At 37.7% G+C, this 15344-nt stretch overlaps 1 protein-coding gene and 1 pseudogene across 4 annotated transcripts in view; both read left to right on the top strand.

Moving 5' to 3' along the window:
• The window catches only part of LOC308618350 (nucleophosmin-like), a 43222-nt pseudogene extending 38353 nt beyond the window's left edge, over positions 1-4869 (top strand). Inside the window, exon 2 of the transcript XR_014017879.1 lies at positions 3227-4869. The product of XR_014017879.1 is annotated as a nucleophosmin-like (transcript). The remainder of the gene's footprint in view (positions 1-3226) is intronic.
• Positions 1-15344, top strand: part of MAP3K13 (mitogen-activated protein kinase kinase kinase 13) — a 172383-nt gene that overhangs the window by 38356 nt on the left and 118683 nt on the right. The gene's annotated exons all lie outside the window — the stretch shown is intronic.

Consider the following 15344-nt stretch of genomic DNA (forward strand, 5'->3'; position numbering starts at 1 on the left):
CTTGAAAGCCTTTTTCTTTTCCCCCTGTGGAATTCCCACTCTCTGACTCACAGTTCACTGTCCTAATCAGATTCCTCTTTCTGCTGTTTCTGCCCATGAACTGATTTTTATGGAATATGGATTGTCACATAAGAAGTAGAAGAACCAAAATAGAAAGTGGAGGGAAATCAGAGCCAAACTTTACTTAAACCAGAATTTGGCTGAAGGCTGTATTCAGAGAAAGAGATCTGAGGAAGAAGTCAAAATAGTATTGTAATGCCAGTAGAAATATATAAAGAAAAGAGAGTTTAAGGAAGTGTCCCTATAATGTTTTTGGATTGTATTTTAAAAATTGATTACTGTAACAGATATTAGTTTCTCCTGAATGTGGAAAGCTAATAGCCAGATAGGGAAATGTTATCTGTGACATCTGAATAGAGCTTACTAGAAGTTAAGACGCTTTAATTTTAGATCTGCCACTGATTTGCTTTTTGATAGTAAGTACATATATTCTTATAAAGAAAGAAATTATTGCCCTCACCCTCATTTTGAAAAAAATATATATATTAAATATGTATATATATACACACATATGTGTGTGTCTCTGTGTATATGTACACACACACCACATGCACACATATACACACATACCAAGCTCTGTCCCAGACACTTTTGTTGTGTGCTGTCTCATTTAATCATCTCTGTTCATGTCTCCACTTCCTCATGCGGAAAGTGAGGTGATAATATCTCACTCTGCCTTTCTCCCAGGACAACAAATACAATCATAACCAGATAATAACATATACTACTTCGAGCATTAGTCTAGAATTTAAGGAATAAACTTTGAATGCCATGTTGTGAGATGTGTACCATTGTTTTCATAGCAAAATGGTATGATGGATCCTGGTAAAATTCATTTCAAAATACATTTGCAATACAAACTTAGTAGAAACAATTTACACAGGTTTTCTGCAGACATCAAAGAAACCATGGAACATCTGGAAAGTATAGAACGGCCTTTTTTCTACTTCTCGAAAAATGTAACACAAAGTAAACACACCCTTTACAGTACTTTATGACACACCTCATCAAAAACCAGGCAAGAGAGATTACTTAGGCAAATGCTTAGAGGCAGGATTACAACATAGATGACAAAAGAATTTTACATTAGAAATTGAAAACCAATTTTTAATTTGTATTATAATAGTATAAACAAAAGGGTGGGACATACCTCAGAAGGCACCTAGGGATTGTGAGGTGTCAAATGGAAAGATGTTTATGTAACTCTACTGCTTATTAACCTGGACCCGGGAGCTGAAAGAAACTTGATGTCTTTATAGCAGCCTGATACTTTATTATAATCAGAATGGAAGTTTTAAAAGTTATTGAACCCCACCTCTAGGCTGTCTTTCCATTCTCCTTAACAGCTTTCATAATTTAATAAGTTGATGGAGGTGGGGGCACAATGGCTGCTGAATGTCTCGGAAACTACAAGCTTTCCTCGCTAAAGTTCCCTAAAGTATCTAGGGGATCATAAACCAGGAAACAAACCTCTCCAAGAAAGACCATAAAAAGTTACTAATTGAAAACCTGAAAAAGGCTGCCTTATAATCTCTTACCTGGAAAATGATTAGACAATAAGGTCCATAGGAACAAACATGAGAAACAAAGTGGTTTCTATGGCTGCTTTGAGAAACTGTGAAAGAAAAAATAATTTTGCCAGAACTTTTTCCAGTTGAAAGTTTCAAGAATGAAGTTTTCAGGCAATACTCTTCAGAAATCATATGAGATACACGTTAGCAGCAATAAATACAAATTGGAAATGACCAACATATAAGTGGATATTAATAGTGCTGTTTCACTGAATAAAGAAAAAGAGCAGAAAACATGAGAACCTTACACTCCAGTAGAGAAGTTACCTTCACTCAGTAGCAAGACTGTTATGCCCATCTAGTGAATTCTTAAATTTTTATATTTATTTTTTATTTCTAGAATTTCCTTCTGATTCTTTTTTTATACTTTCCATCTCTGTGGTAAAATTCCTCATTTATTCATGCTCCTTGTTTCTACTAAATCCTTTAACAGAGGGACTTATTGTGATAGCAATTACAAGAATCCATACATAAGTTAAAATTTGTAGAACTGTACACCACAGGAAGTCAATTTCACTGTGTGTTATTTACAGAAAAAACTATGGCCTATTTAAAGCAAAAATAATAACAATGTACAATAGAGTTAAGAGTGTATAAAGAAATAAAATATATGATAACAAGAGCACAAAAGTTGGGATTGAAGTAGTACAAAATAGTATGAGGGAAGTTATAATAAGTTAAAGTTATATAATATAATCTCTAAAACAGTTGTTCTTAGGGCGTAGTCAGCCCAGCAGCATCGGCATCACCTGGGAGCTTGTTAGAGATGAAAGTCTCTGGCTCCACTGTGGACCTGAGTCAGCAGCTCTGGGGGTATGGCTCAACAGTCTTCCTGTGATTCTGATACATGCTAAAATGTAAGAACCATCACTTTAGAGCAAGGGTTGGGAAACTTTTTCTGTAAAGGGTCAGAGAATAATATTTTAGGCTTTGTGGGCCATATCGTCTCGCAGCGCTGCGTTCTAATAAAGTATTATTTATTCTTTAAAAAAGGCCATGAGGGCCTCCCTGGTGGCGCAGTGGTTGAGAGTCCGCCTGCCGATGCAGGGGATACGGGTTCGTGCCCCGGTCTGGGAGGATCCCATATGCCGCGGAGCATCTGGGCCCGTGAGCCATGGCCGCTGGGCCTGCGCATCCGGAGCCTGTGCTCCGCAACGGGAGAGGCCACAACAGTGAGAGGCCCGCATACCGCAAAAAGAAAAAAAAAAAAAAAAAAAAAAAGGCCATGAGCTGGATTTGGTCCATGTGCTGTAGTTGCTGATTTCTACTTTAGAGCAACCATTCACACACACATGCACATGCACATATACACATAAACAGATATGGCTAAAATGCCAAAAAGGAAATAAAATGAAAAGTTAAAAAACACAAACAACCCTCTCTATACACAGTAATATGGGACCGTAAAAATGATCATGCAAGCTGAAATCATGCAAAGTACTTTTAATATCAATGGAAAAAATTATGATTGTTCTGTGACCTTTAAAATCTTTTTTGTCATAACATTTTTGGCTTTACTGTGGTGTCATACCATCCTGTGCGGCTATTCTCCGGAACAGTAGTTATTTATCTGTCCGCTTTCTCTCCCACCTGAGTGCATGCCACCAACCCATGGAAGATTCGATGGAGATGGACATGAGCCCCCTGAGGCCCCAGAACTATCTTTTCGGTTGTGAACCAAAGGCTGACAAAGATTATCACTTTAAGGTGGATAACGATGAAAATGAGCACCAGTTATCTTCAAGAACGGTCAGTTTAGGGGCTGGCGCAAAGGATGAATTGCACACTGTTGAAGCAGAGGCGATGAATTATGAAGGCAGTCCAATCAAAGTAACACTGGCAACTTCAAAAATGTCTGTACAGCCAACGGTTTCCCTTGGGGGCTTTGAAATAAGACCACCTGTGGTCTTACGGTTGAAGTGTGGTTCAGGTCCTGTGCATATTAGCGGACAGCACTTAGTAGCTGTGGAGGAAGATGCAGAGTCAGAAGATGTAGGGGAGGAGGATGTGACACTCCTAAGTATGTCTGGAAAGCGTTCTGCCCCTGGAAGTGGTAGCAAGTTTCCACAGAAAAAAGTAAAACTTGCTGCTGATGAAGATGATGATGATGATGACAACAACGATAACTTGATGATGAGGAAGCTGAAGAAAAAGCTCCAGTAAAGAAATCTGTACGAGATACGCCAGCCAAAAATGCACCGAAATCAAACTAGAATGGAAAAGACTCAAAACCATCAATACCAAGATCAAAACGTCAAGAATCCTTCAATAAACAGGAAAAAAAACCTCCTAAAACAACAAAAGGACCTAGCTCTGTAGAAGACATTAAAGCAAAAATGCAAGCAACTATAGGAAAAGGTGGTCCCCTTCCCAAAGTGAAAGCCAAGTTCATCAATAATGTGAAGAATTGTTTCCAGATGACTGACCAGGAGGCTATTCAAGACTTCTGGCAGTGGAGAAAGTCTCTCTAAGAAAATAATTTAAACAGTTTGTTAAAATTTTCCATCTTATTTCATTTCTGTAGCAGTTGATATCTGGCTGTCCTTTTTATAATGCAGAGTGAGAACTTTCCCCGCCACGTCTGATAAATGTTGTCTAGGTTCCATTGCCAAGAATGTGTTGTCCAAAATGCCTGTTTAGTTTTTAGAGACGAAACTACACCCTTTGCTTGGTTTTAAGTATGTATGGAATGTTGTGATAGGACATAGTAGTAGTGGTGGTCGGACAAATGGCAATGGTGGGGAGACATATATATACATGTGAAATAAACCAGTATTTTAATAAAGTAGCACTGCTTCTCTTTCTAAAAATTTTTTTTTATTTTTGGCTGGGGCAGTGGAAGAAGATATTTCGCTTGACTGGAATGGAGCATTAGGGAACTTTCTAGAGGTCTAGAAGTGTTCTAGTTCTTGTTTGGGGTGGTGGTTACATGAATGTGTAGAACTGTTGACATTCATTAAACAACACTTGCGATCTATGTATTTCATGTATGTAAATTATATGCCACTCAAAGATTTTTTTATGGTACAAAATAAAGGTCTGGAATAAAATCTGCAGTTCACGTTAAGTGACATCCTTATTGCAGATAAAATAAGGTAAATCATACAGAATGAATTCTTTAGGAAGAAAGATGAGGAAGGCAGTCCAGGCAGAGGAAACATTTGCAATGCTTGGGAAGAGGTATGGGAATGAATGAAGTTTGAGAAACATTGCTTTATGCGATGGGGAGCCATAGAAAGAGTTTCATTAAGGGAGTGAAATAATCGGAATGTATTTTAGAAAGATTGCTCCTGTAGGAATTGAAGGGGAAGGAGATTAGAAGCAGGGAGATATATTTGGAAGCTCTTGTTACAGGCCACATGAGAGATGAAAGGAACCTAAGGGAAAGATGTGCGAATCAAGAGTGGGGCAAGGGCTTCCCTGGTGGCTCAGTGGTTGGGGGTCCGTCTGCCGATGCAGGGGTCGTGGGTTCGTGGGTTCGTGCCCCGGTCTGGGAAGATCCCACATGCTGCGGAGCGGCTGGGCCTGTGAGCCATGGCCGCTGAGCCTGCGCGTGCGGAGCCTGTGCTCCGCAGCAGGGGAGGCCGCAGCGGTGAGAGGCCCGCGTACCGCAAAAAAAAAAAAAAAAAAAAAAAGAGTGGGGCAAAAACTTGAATGATATTTAGACGGAATCAACTGGATTTAGTGACTAGATTTATTAAAATATTAGCAAACATTTGTGAGTAGGCATTGTGCTTTGGGCTGCCGTGCCTTATCTTATTTAACCTTTACAGTAACCATCTCAGTAGGTATGGTCATAATTATCACCATCACCACCACCACTGTCATTTTCTCCATTTTACAGATAATGCTAAGTAACTTGCCCAAGGTTACACAGCTTAAAAGTGCCAGACGCAAAGTTTGTAATGTACAGTTTCTCAGGAATAAATTGTGGGAATTCTTAAGATAATTTATGTCCCAACTTGCTAACACAGTAAGTGGGAAAACAATAACGGAAGACTAATTTCATGACCAAATGTAGAAAAGTCAAGCAAGTCATAAAGTCAAAAGAAATACAGTTGTCCCATAATACCCCTATGGGATTGATCCCAGAACCCCTCAAATACCAAAATCTACAGATGCTCAAGTTCCTTATATAAAACGACCTAGTATTTGCATATAACCAAAGCACATCCTCCTGTATACTTTAAATCATCTCTAGATTACTTATAATACCTGACATAATGTAAGTGCTATGCAAATAGTTTTAAATACAATGTAAATGCTATGTAAATAGTTTCTGTTACACTACAAATTCAAATTTTGCTTTTTGGAATTCTTTTTTCAAATATTTTCTATCTGCAATTGGTTGAATCCATGGATATGGAACCCATGGATATAGAGAGCCAGCTATGCTTGATTTAAATCAAATTCTTGGAACATATAACCTATGCCATATTTTCCAAAGAACAATTAAATAAAATTTCACTTATTTCTTTCTCTCTATATTAATTTTTCTCCAAAAAACTTTAGCAACAAGTATTAAGTTTATTAGTATACATAAGAAAAATATATAAAATTGAAATCATACTGCAATATCATTAAAAGAAATTGATTTTTTCACATAAAATATAAAAAATATTTTTATAAATAGTATAATGTTGAGAAATATTATAAACTGGAGATTAAATTTAATACCATATGAAAAGCCTCCAAAGCACTGCTAAGAAAAACTATATTGCATTAAGTTCCTCAAAAAGAAAATACGTAATTGAAATTTACATTTTGTAAATGTACAGTATGTACATTATACATACAATGTATTGTATTGTGTTATATAATATATCCTTGTAGCTAAAATTATGCCTATTAGTTTGTACCTCTTAATCCCCTACCCCTATATTGCCCCACCCTCCCTTCCCTCTCCCCACTGGTAACCACTAGTTTGTTCTCTATATCTGTGAGTCTGCTTTTTAGTTATATTCACTAGTTTGTTGTATTTTTTAGATTCCACATATAAGTGATATCCTACAGTGTTTGTCTTTCTCTGTTTGACTTATTTCACTTAGCATAATGCCCTCCAAGTCCATCCATGTTGCTGCAAATGGCAAAATTTCATTATTTTTTTGATGTAGTATTTCATTGTATATATGTACCATATCTTCTTTATCTATTCATCTATTGATGGACATTTAGGTTGTTTCCGTATCTTGGCAATTATAAATTATGCCGCTATGAACATTGGGATGTATTGTATCTTTTTGAATTAGTGTGTTTTCTTTTTTTAGATACATACCCAGTAGTGGAATTGCTGAGTCATATAGTAGTTCTATTTTTAGTTTTTTGAGAGACCCCCATACTGTTTTCCACAGTGGCTGCACCAATTTACAGTCCCACCAACAGTGTATGAGGGTTCCCTTTTCTCCACATCCTCACCAACATTTGTTATTTGTGTTCTTTCTGATGATAGCCATTCTGACAGGTGTGAGATGACATCTTATTGTGGTTTTGATTTGCATTTCCCTGATGATTAGCAATGTTGAGCATCTTTTCATGTGCCTGCTTGCCATATGCATTTCCTTTTTGGAAAAATGTCTGTTCAGTTCTTCTGCCCATTTTTAATCTGGTTGTTTGTTTTTTTGGTATTGTGTTGCATGAGCTGTTTATATATGTTGGATATTAATCCCTTATCAGTCATATCATTTGCAAATATTTTCTTCTATTCACTAGGTTGTCTTTTTGTTTGGTCGATGGTTTATTAATAGAATTTTTTTAATTTATTTATTTTGGCTGTGTTGGCTGTGTTGGGTCTTTGTTGCTTCACGCAGGCTTTCTCTAGTTACGGCGAGCAGGGTCTACTCTTCGTTGCGCTGTGCAGGCTTCTCATTGCAGTGGCTTCTCATTGCAGAGCATGGGCTCTAGGCACGTGGGCTTCAGTAGTTGTGGCATGCAGGCTCAGTAGTTGTGGCTCACGGGCTTAGTTGCTCCGCGGCATGTGGGATCTTCCCAGACCAGGGCTCAAACCCGTGTCCCCTGCATTGGCAGGCGGATTCTTAACCACTGCGCCACCAGGGAAGCTCCCTTAATAGAATTTTTTGAGCAGTTTTAGGTTTATAGAAAAATGAGCAGAAAGTACAAAGAGTTTCCCATAAACTTTTTCACCTCTACTCCCACCCCAAGTCTTCCCTATTATTAATATCTTGCATGTAGTGTGGTACATTTGTTACAATTGATGAGCCAAAATTGATACATTATTATTCACTAAAGTCCATTGTTTACATTAGGGTTCATCTTTGTGTTGCAGGTTCTATGGGTTTTGAAAAATGTGTAATGACAGGTATTTACCATTACAGTATCATGCAGAATATTTTCACTGTGCTCCATCTCTTCATCCCTCCCTCTTTCCCTCTTCCAAATTTCTGTATTTCTTTTACTGTCTCCATAGTTTTGCCTTTTCCAGAATGGTTGGAATCATATGTATGTAACCTTTCAAATTGGCTTCTGTCACTTAGCACAATTTGTTTTTTCCTTTCCGTTTTCCATCATCAGTCTCACTTGGGTATTAACAGTTTTACTAATATTTTTTAAATTAGCTGTAGGCTTTATTAATTTTTTCTTTTGTTGTTTTTTATTTCATTGGTCTCTATTCTTTATTATTTTCTCTTCTTTCTTTAGGTTTAGTTCTACTTTTTGTAATTCTTACTTTAGGTTTAGTCTGCTCTATTTTTTTTTTTTGCTTTTTATTTTATATTGGAGCATAGTTGATTAACAATGTTTTGTTAGTTTCAGGTGTACAGCAAAGTGATTCAGTTATACATATACATGTATCTATTCTTTTTCAAATTCTTTTCCCATTTAGATTATTACCAAATATTGAGCAGCATTCCCTGTGTTGTACAGTAGGTCCTTGTTGGTTGTCTGTTTTAAATATAGCAATGTGCTCTGTTTTTTCTAGCTTTTTTGGTGGAAACAAGATCAAGATTATTACTTCAAAATCCTTCTTCTTCTCTAAAACACACATTTAAAGCTATAAAATTTCCTCTAAGCACTGTTTTCTTTGTATCTTGCACATTGTGGCATGTTGGGTTTGTTTCATTTTCATTTAGTTTGAAATCTTTTCTAATTTTCCTTGTGATTTGTTTTTTCACCCATGGGTTATTAGATGTGTATTTTTAGTATCCAGTTATTACAGGGATTTTTTTTTATTGCAGTAGAGTTGATTTACAATATTATATTAGTTTCAGGTGTACAACAGTCATTCAATATTTTTAAAGATTATACTCCATTTAAAGTTATTACAAAATAATGGATATACTTTATTCTGCTGTACAGTATATCCTTGTTCCTTGTCTACTTTGTACATAGTAGTTTGTATCTCTTAATCCTATACCCTTTCTTGCCCCCACTTCCTCTCCTCACAGGCAAGCACTAGTTTGTTCTCTATATCCATAAGTCTGTTTCTGTTTTGCTGTATACATTTGTTTGTTTTATTTTTTAGATTCCATATATAAGTGATAACAGAGTATTTGTCTTTCTGTAACTTATTTCACTAAGCATAATACTCTCTAGGTCCATCTGTGTTTTTGCAAATGGCAGAATTTCATTCTTTTTTATGACTGAGTAATATTCCATTGTGTATATATACCACATCTTTATCCATTCATCTGTTGAAGGACACTTAGGTTGCTTCCATATCTTGGCTAATAATGCTGCTATGAACATTGGGGTGCATGTATCTTTTCAAATTAGTTTTTGTTTTTTTCATATACATACCCAGGAGTGGAATTGCTGGATCGTGTGGCAGTTCTATTTTTAGTTTTTTGAGGAACCTCCATACTGTTTTCCATAGTGGCTGCACCAATTTGCAATCCCACCAACAGTGTACAAGGGTTCTCTTTCTGTGTACCCTCGCCAACATTTGTTATTTGTGGTCTTTTTGACGATTCTGACAGGTGTGAGGCAAACAGGGATTTTTAAAAAAGGTATCTTATCATTTTATAAAAATACTTATCTCACTGATGTCTAATTTAATTTGTATATGGTCAGTGAACATACTCTTTAAAATTTCAGTCTGGAAATTTATTTATTTTTTTAAAAAATATTTATTTATTTATTTGGCTGCTCTGGGTCTTAGTTGCAGCACTCGGGATCTTTGTTGCCACGTGCGGGATCTTTGTTGTGGCACGTGGGATCTTTAGTTGCAGCATGTGGGATCTTTAGTTGCAACATGCAGGCTCTTAATTGCGGCATGTAGGACCTAGTTCCCTGACCAGGGATTGAACCTGGGTCCCCTGCATTGGGAACACAGAGTCTCAACCGCTGGACCACCAGGGAAGTCCCTGGAAATTTATTGAGAAACATTTTAAGGCCCAGAATAAGGTCTATATTGGTGCAACTATCTTTGCACTTATGTATTCTGTGGCTGCTAAGTGCAATGTTCCATGAGTGTCAATTAGAGCAAGATGGTTGATAGTATTGTTTAAGTCTATCTGCTTATGGATTTCTTTTGTCTACTTCCATTATTACCTATTGTTGAGAAAGCGGTGTTAAAATCGCTATGATTGTGGACTTATCTATTTCTGTAGTTCTGTCATCCCATACTTTGAAGCTCTGTTGTTGATTATGTCCATATTTAGGATTATTTTGTCTTCTTGATTAAGTGGCCCTTTTATTATTATATTAAATCTCCCTCTTTATCTCTGCTAATGCTCTTTGTTTTGAAGTCTGTTTTGTCTGGTAAAACAGTCACACCAGCTTTTTTATGCTTAGTATTTGAATGGTATATCATTCCTTCCTCCTTTTATTTTCAAATTGTCTGTCTTTTTTATATATGAGTTGTGTTTCTTAGAAATAGCATATAATCAGATCTTGCTTTCTTTAATACAGTCTCAGTCTTTACCTTCTAGTCCATCTACATTTAATATAGTTATTGATACGGTTGTACTTAGGTGTACTTTGTTTTTTGTTTTCTGTTTATCCCATCTGGCGTTTTTTGTTCCTTATTTCTTCCTTTGATTGATCAATTGACTTTAGTTTAATCAAATGTTTTGTAGTATTCTATTTCAATTCATCTAATGACTGCTTAGCTGTATCTTTTAAATATTTTTTAGTACTTGCTGTAGCAATTTTACTGTGTATCCTTAAATGATCACATTCTACATATTAACATGATATCATTTCTTATATAATGTAAAATATGTGTATATAAAATATGACAGTAGGAATAAAAGATGGGACATAATAGAACATGCTTTGGGGTAACATAAGGGATACTTGTGGCATTGAAACTGTTCAGTATTTTAACTGCGGTGATGGACATATGAACCTACACAGATGATAAAATTGTATAGAATGTAATGCACACTCACACAAATACACACACAAATGAGTACAAATAAAAATGGGGGAAATCTGAGTAAGATCAGTGGATTATGTCAATAACACTATCCTGTTTGTGATATCATACTATAATTTTGCATAATGTTAACGTTGGGGAAAACTGGACAAAGTTTACGAGGGATTGCTCTGTATTTCTTCTAACTGTATGTGAATCTACAATTATCTCAATAAAAATTTCAATTTAAAAAATGTTCTTGCTATAAGGCAACCATACTTTATTGCTTAAAGTAATGGGCCTTCAAGTATCAAGGAAGAAAAAAGTTAGAGAAAGGATATTTCTACTTTGATTCATAATATATAAAACTAGAATATTCAACACTGCTTCTCAGTTCACATTGCCTGGTTGGTGGAGAGTGGTAGAAGGGATTCAGAACAGTACTCATCAACTTGCCTGCACTTATGTGTTCCAGATGCGGGCCAGCTGTGCACCCACAATCCTTTATTGCCATGGCTCGGGCCTAGAGAGACTTTAATAAAAGTAATTATTGGGGCTTCCCTGGTGGCGCAGTGGTTGAGAGTCCGCCTGCCGATGCAGGGGACACGGGTTCGTGCCCCAGTCCGGGAAGATCCCACATGCCGCGGAGCGGCTGGGCCCGTGAGCCATGGCTGCTGAGCCTGCGCGTCCGGAGCCTGTGCTTCGCAACGGGAGAGACCACAACAATGAGAGGCCCACATACCGCAAAAAAAAAAAAAAAAAAAAAAAAAAAGTAATTATTGAAATAACAAATCTAGCCTCCTATGTTCAGGAAGGACTGTGTTACAATTGTCCTAGCCCAAAGAAATTTTATCCTGCATTTAAGAATTTACAAGAAGAAAATCCTATAACTTTGTTCAATCAACAAATGTTTCTTGAATACCTTCTATTTATCGAAGTACTCTGCTAGTTGCTGAAGACATAGGAATGAAAATGACAGTTATTGATTTCAAGCAGCTTAGGGTTTAGTGTAGAATACAAACTTATATACTAGTCATTACAATACAGATATGTTAGAAATATGCAAAGGGTGCTGTGGAAACACGTCCAACAGATCCAGGGGTGTCATCAAGGGATTCTGAAGGGATAATCTTAAAGGTTAAGTAGAAGCAAGGAAGAGGTGACAGGGCACCCTAGGGAGAGCAACAGCAAGATCATATAGCCTAGTAGCTTAGGAGAACAAGCCATTCACTCTGACTAGAGCCTAGAGCTAGGAGTGGCAGGAAGTGAGGACAGAGAACTTGGTAGGGGACACTATTGTGTATTGGGAGGGTTGAATAGTGTTCCCCTAGAATCCATATTCACCTAGAACCTCAGAATGTGACCTTATTTGGAAATAGACTCTTTGTAGTTATGATTATTTAAGTTAATACGAGGTCGTTCTGGGTAGGGTGGGCCCTAAATCCAATGAGTGGTACCCTTATAAGAAGAGGAGAGGACACACAGAGAGAGAAGCGGCCATTTGAAGACAGAGGTAGAGATTGGAGTGAAACGACTACGAGCCAAGGAACACCAAGGATTGCTGGGAGCCACCAGAAGTTAGGAAGAGGAAAGATTCTCCCTAGAGCCTTCAGAGGGAGCATGACCCCACTGATACCTTGACTTTAGACTTCTAGTCTCAAGAACTGTGAGGGAATAAATTTCTGTTGCTTTAAGCCACCCAGTTTGTATAATTTGTAACAGCAGACCTAAGAAATGAATGCAATATTTGACCCATATTCTGCTTACTATGTGTAAGCCCATTGTGGTGGTTTTAAGATATGTCCAGAAATGCTTTTATTCCTCCCTTCAAGAGATAGAGCCTAATTCCTCTCGCCTGGAGTGTGGGCTGGACCCTAATGACTTGCTTCTAATGAATGAATAAAGGGAAAATGAGGGCATGCAGCTTTGAGACCAGGTCAGGGGTTAGCAAACTTTACTATATGGGCTGGCCGCCTATTTTTATAAATCAAGTTGTATTGGAACATATCGTCCCCATTTGTTTACATATTGTACATAGCTGACTTTGCACTGAAACAACTGAGGTAAGTAGTTACAATACTCTATGGCATGCAAGCCTAAAATATTTATTATTTAGCCCTTCAAGAAAGTTTACGACAATGAGTTATCACCTCACGCTGGTCAGAATGGCCATTATCAAAAAATCTAGAAACAGTAAATGCTGGAAAGGGTGTGGTGAAAAGGGAAACCTCCTGCACTGTTGGTAAATTGATAAACCACTATGGAAAACAGTATGGAGTTTCCTTAAAAAACTAAAAATAGAACTACCATATGACCCAGCAATCCCACTACTGGACATGTACCCTGAGAAAACCATAATTCAAAAAGAGTCATGTACCACAATGTTCATTGCAGCTCTATTTACAATAGCCAGGACATGTAAGAAACCTAAGTGTCCATTGACAGATGAATGGATAAAGAAGATGTGGCACATATAATAGAACATTACTCAGCCATAAAAAGAGATGAAACTGAGTTATTTGTAATGAGGTGGATGGACCTAGAGTCTGTCATACAGAGTGAAGTAAGCCAGAAAGAGAAAAACAAATACCGTATGCTAATGCATATATATGGGATCTAAAGAAAAAAAAAAGGTACTGATGAACTAGTTGCAGGGCAGGAATAAAGAGGTAGACATAGAGAATGGACTTGAGGACATGGGGTGGGAGGGCAAAGCTGGGGCAAAGTGAGAGTAGCGTCGACATATATACACGACCGAATGTAAAATAGTTGGCTGGTGGGAATCAGCAGCATAGCACGGGAAGATTGGCTGGATGCTTTGCGATGACCTAGAGGGGTGAGATAGGGAGGATGGGAGGGAGGCTCAAGAGGGAGGGGATATGGGGACACGTGTATGCAAATGGCTGATTTGTTGTGCAACAGAAACTAACACGGTATTGTGAAGCAATTATACTCCAATAAAGATCTATTTAAAAAAAGTTTGCTAATCCCTGAACTAGGTCATAAAAAGCACTGCAGCTTTTTCCTTGCTCTTGATTAACTTTCTTTGGGTGAAGCCAGCTGCCTGGTCACGAGGACACTCAGAAATTCCTGTTATCAAGGAATTGAGGGCTCCTACAAACAGCTATGTGAGTGAACAGTCTGGAAGTACAATTGACCCTTGAACAATGTGGGAAGGTTTGGGGGACCAACCCTCTGCTCAGTTAAAAATCCACATATAACTTACAGGTGGCCCTCTTTAGTCATGGGTCTTCCATATCTACAGTTCCACATCCAGATACTCAACCAACTGCAGATCATGTATTACTGTAATATTTTTAAAAGCCACATGTAATTTTTTAAAAGCCACATGTAAGTGGACCCGCACAATTCTAACCTGTGCTGTCCAGGGGTCAACTTTAGTTCCTCAAGCCCCAGGCAAGCTTTCAGATGACTGCATCCCAGTCAACAGCTTGACTGAAACTTCCTGAGAGACCCTGAGCTGGAACCACCCACCTAAGCTGCTCCCAGATTCCTGACCTTCAGAAACTATGTGAAATAATAAAGGTTTGTTGTTTTAAGCTGCTAGGTTTTGGGCAATTTGTTATGCTGCAATACATAACCAATTCACTCATCCTCCCCTTCTGCAGTTTTCCATGCTGCCTACAAGTTGCTCTGCATGCCTTATCTATGCCTCTGGCTTTGCTATTTTAGAAACGCTGGGAAATAAGACCTTTATATAAAGAAACTCCCAGATGACACAGATAAGACTTAGGAAACAAAGGATATTGGAAGGCGGGGACTGTATCTTTTATACTTTTCATAATTCTCCTTACTAACTAATATAGCACTGTGTATGATTATTGCTGCTAAATGTGACTATCACTAACAAAGTGTTAGGCTTGTAAACCATGCTTATTTGAGTTTGCTCTATTATGTTACTATTATTTATATAAAAAGGAGTATTCAGGTATGCCATTATAATCTTTATTGGGTGTACCTCAAGAGTTTTAGTTGCTTTCTATATTAACCAAGTTGTCTCTAGTCAGGATGGTGTTGAGTTCTGTGGATGTATTAATTTTCTATTGATGCATCACAATATTATCTTAGTGGCTTAAAACAACACACATTTATTATCTCAGTTTCTGTGGGTCAGGACTCTGAACATGGCCTAGTTAGGCCTTCTGCTTAGGGTCTTACAAGGCTTCAATCAAGGTGTTGGCCAGGGTTGGATTCTCATCTGGAAGCTTGACTGGGGAACTTGTGTAGTTACTGACAGCATTCAGTTCCCTGTGGTTGTAGGACTGAGAGCTTCAGCTTTTTGTTTGGGGGTTGGGTTTTTTTGTTTGTTTGGCTTTTGGTTTTTTTGGCCATCATTACCTATTGGGTACAGGTGTCCCTCAGCTTATAGAGACCACCCG

This window comes from Mesoplodon bidens (assembly GCF_964165515.1).
Source record: "Mesoplodon bidens genome assembly, chromosome: 5".
In the NCBI taxonomy this organism is placed as follows: Eukaryota; Metazoa; Chordata; class Mammalia; order Artiodactyla; family Ziphiidae; genus Mesoplodon; species Mesoplodon bidens.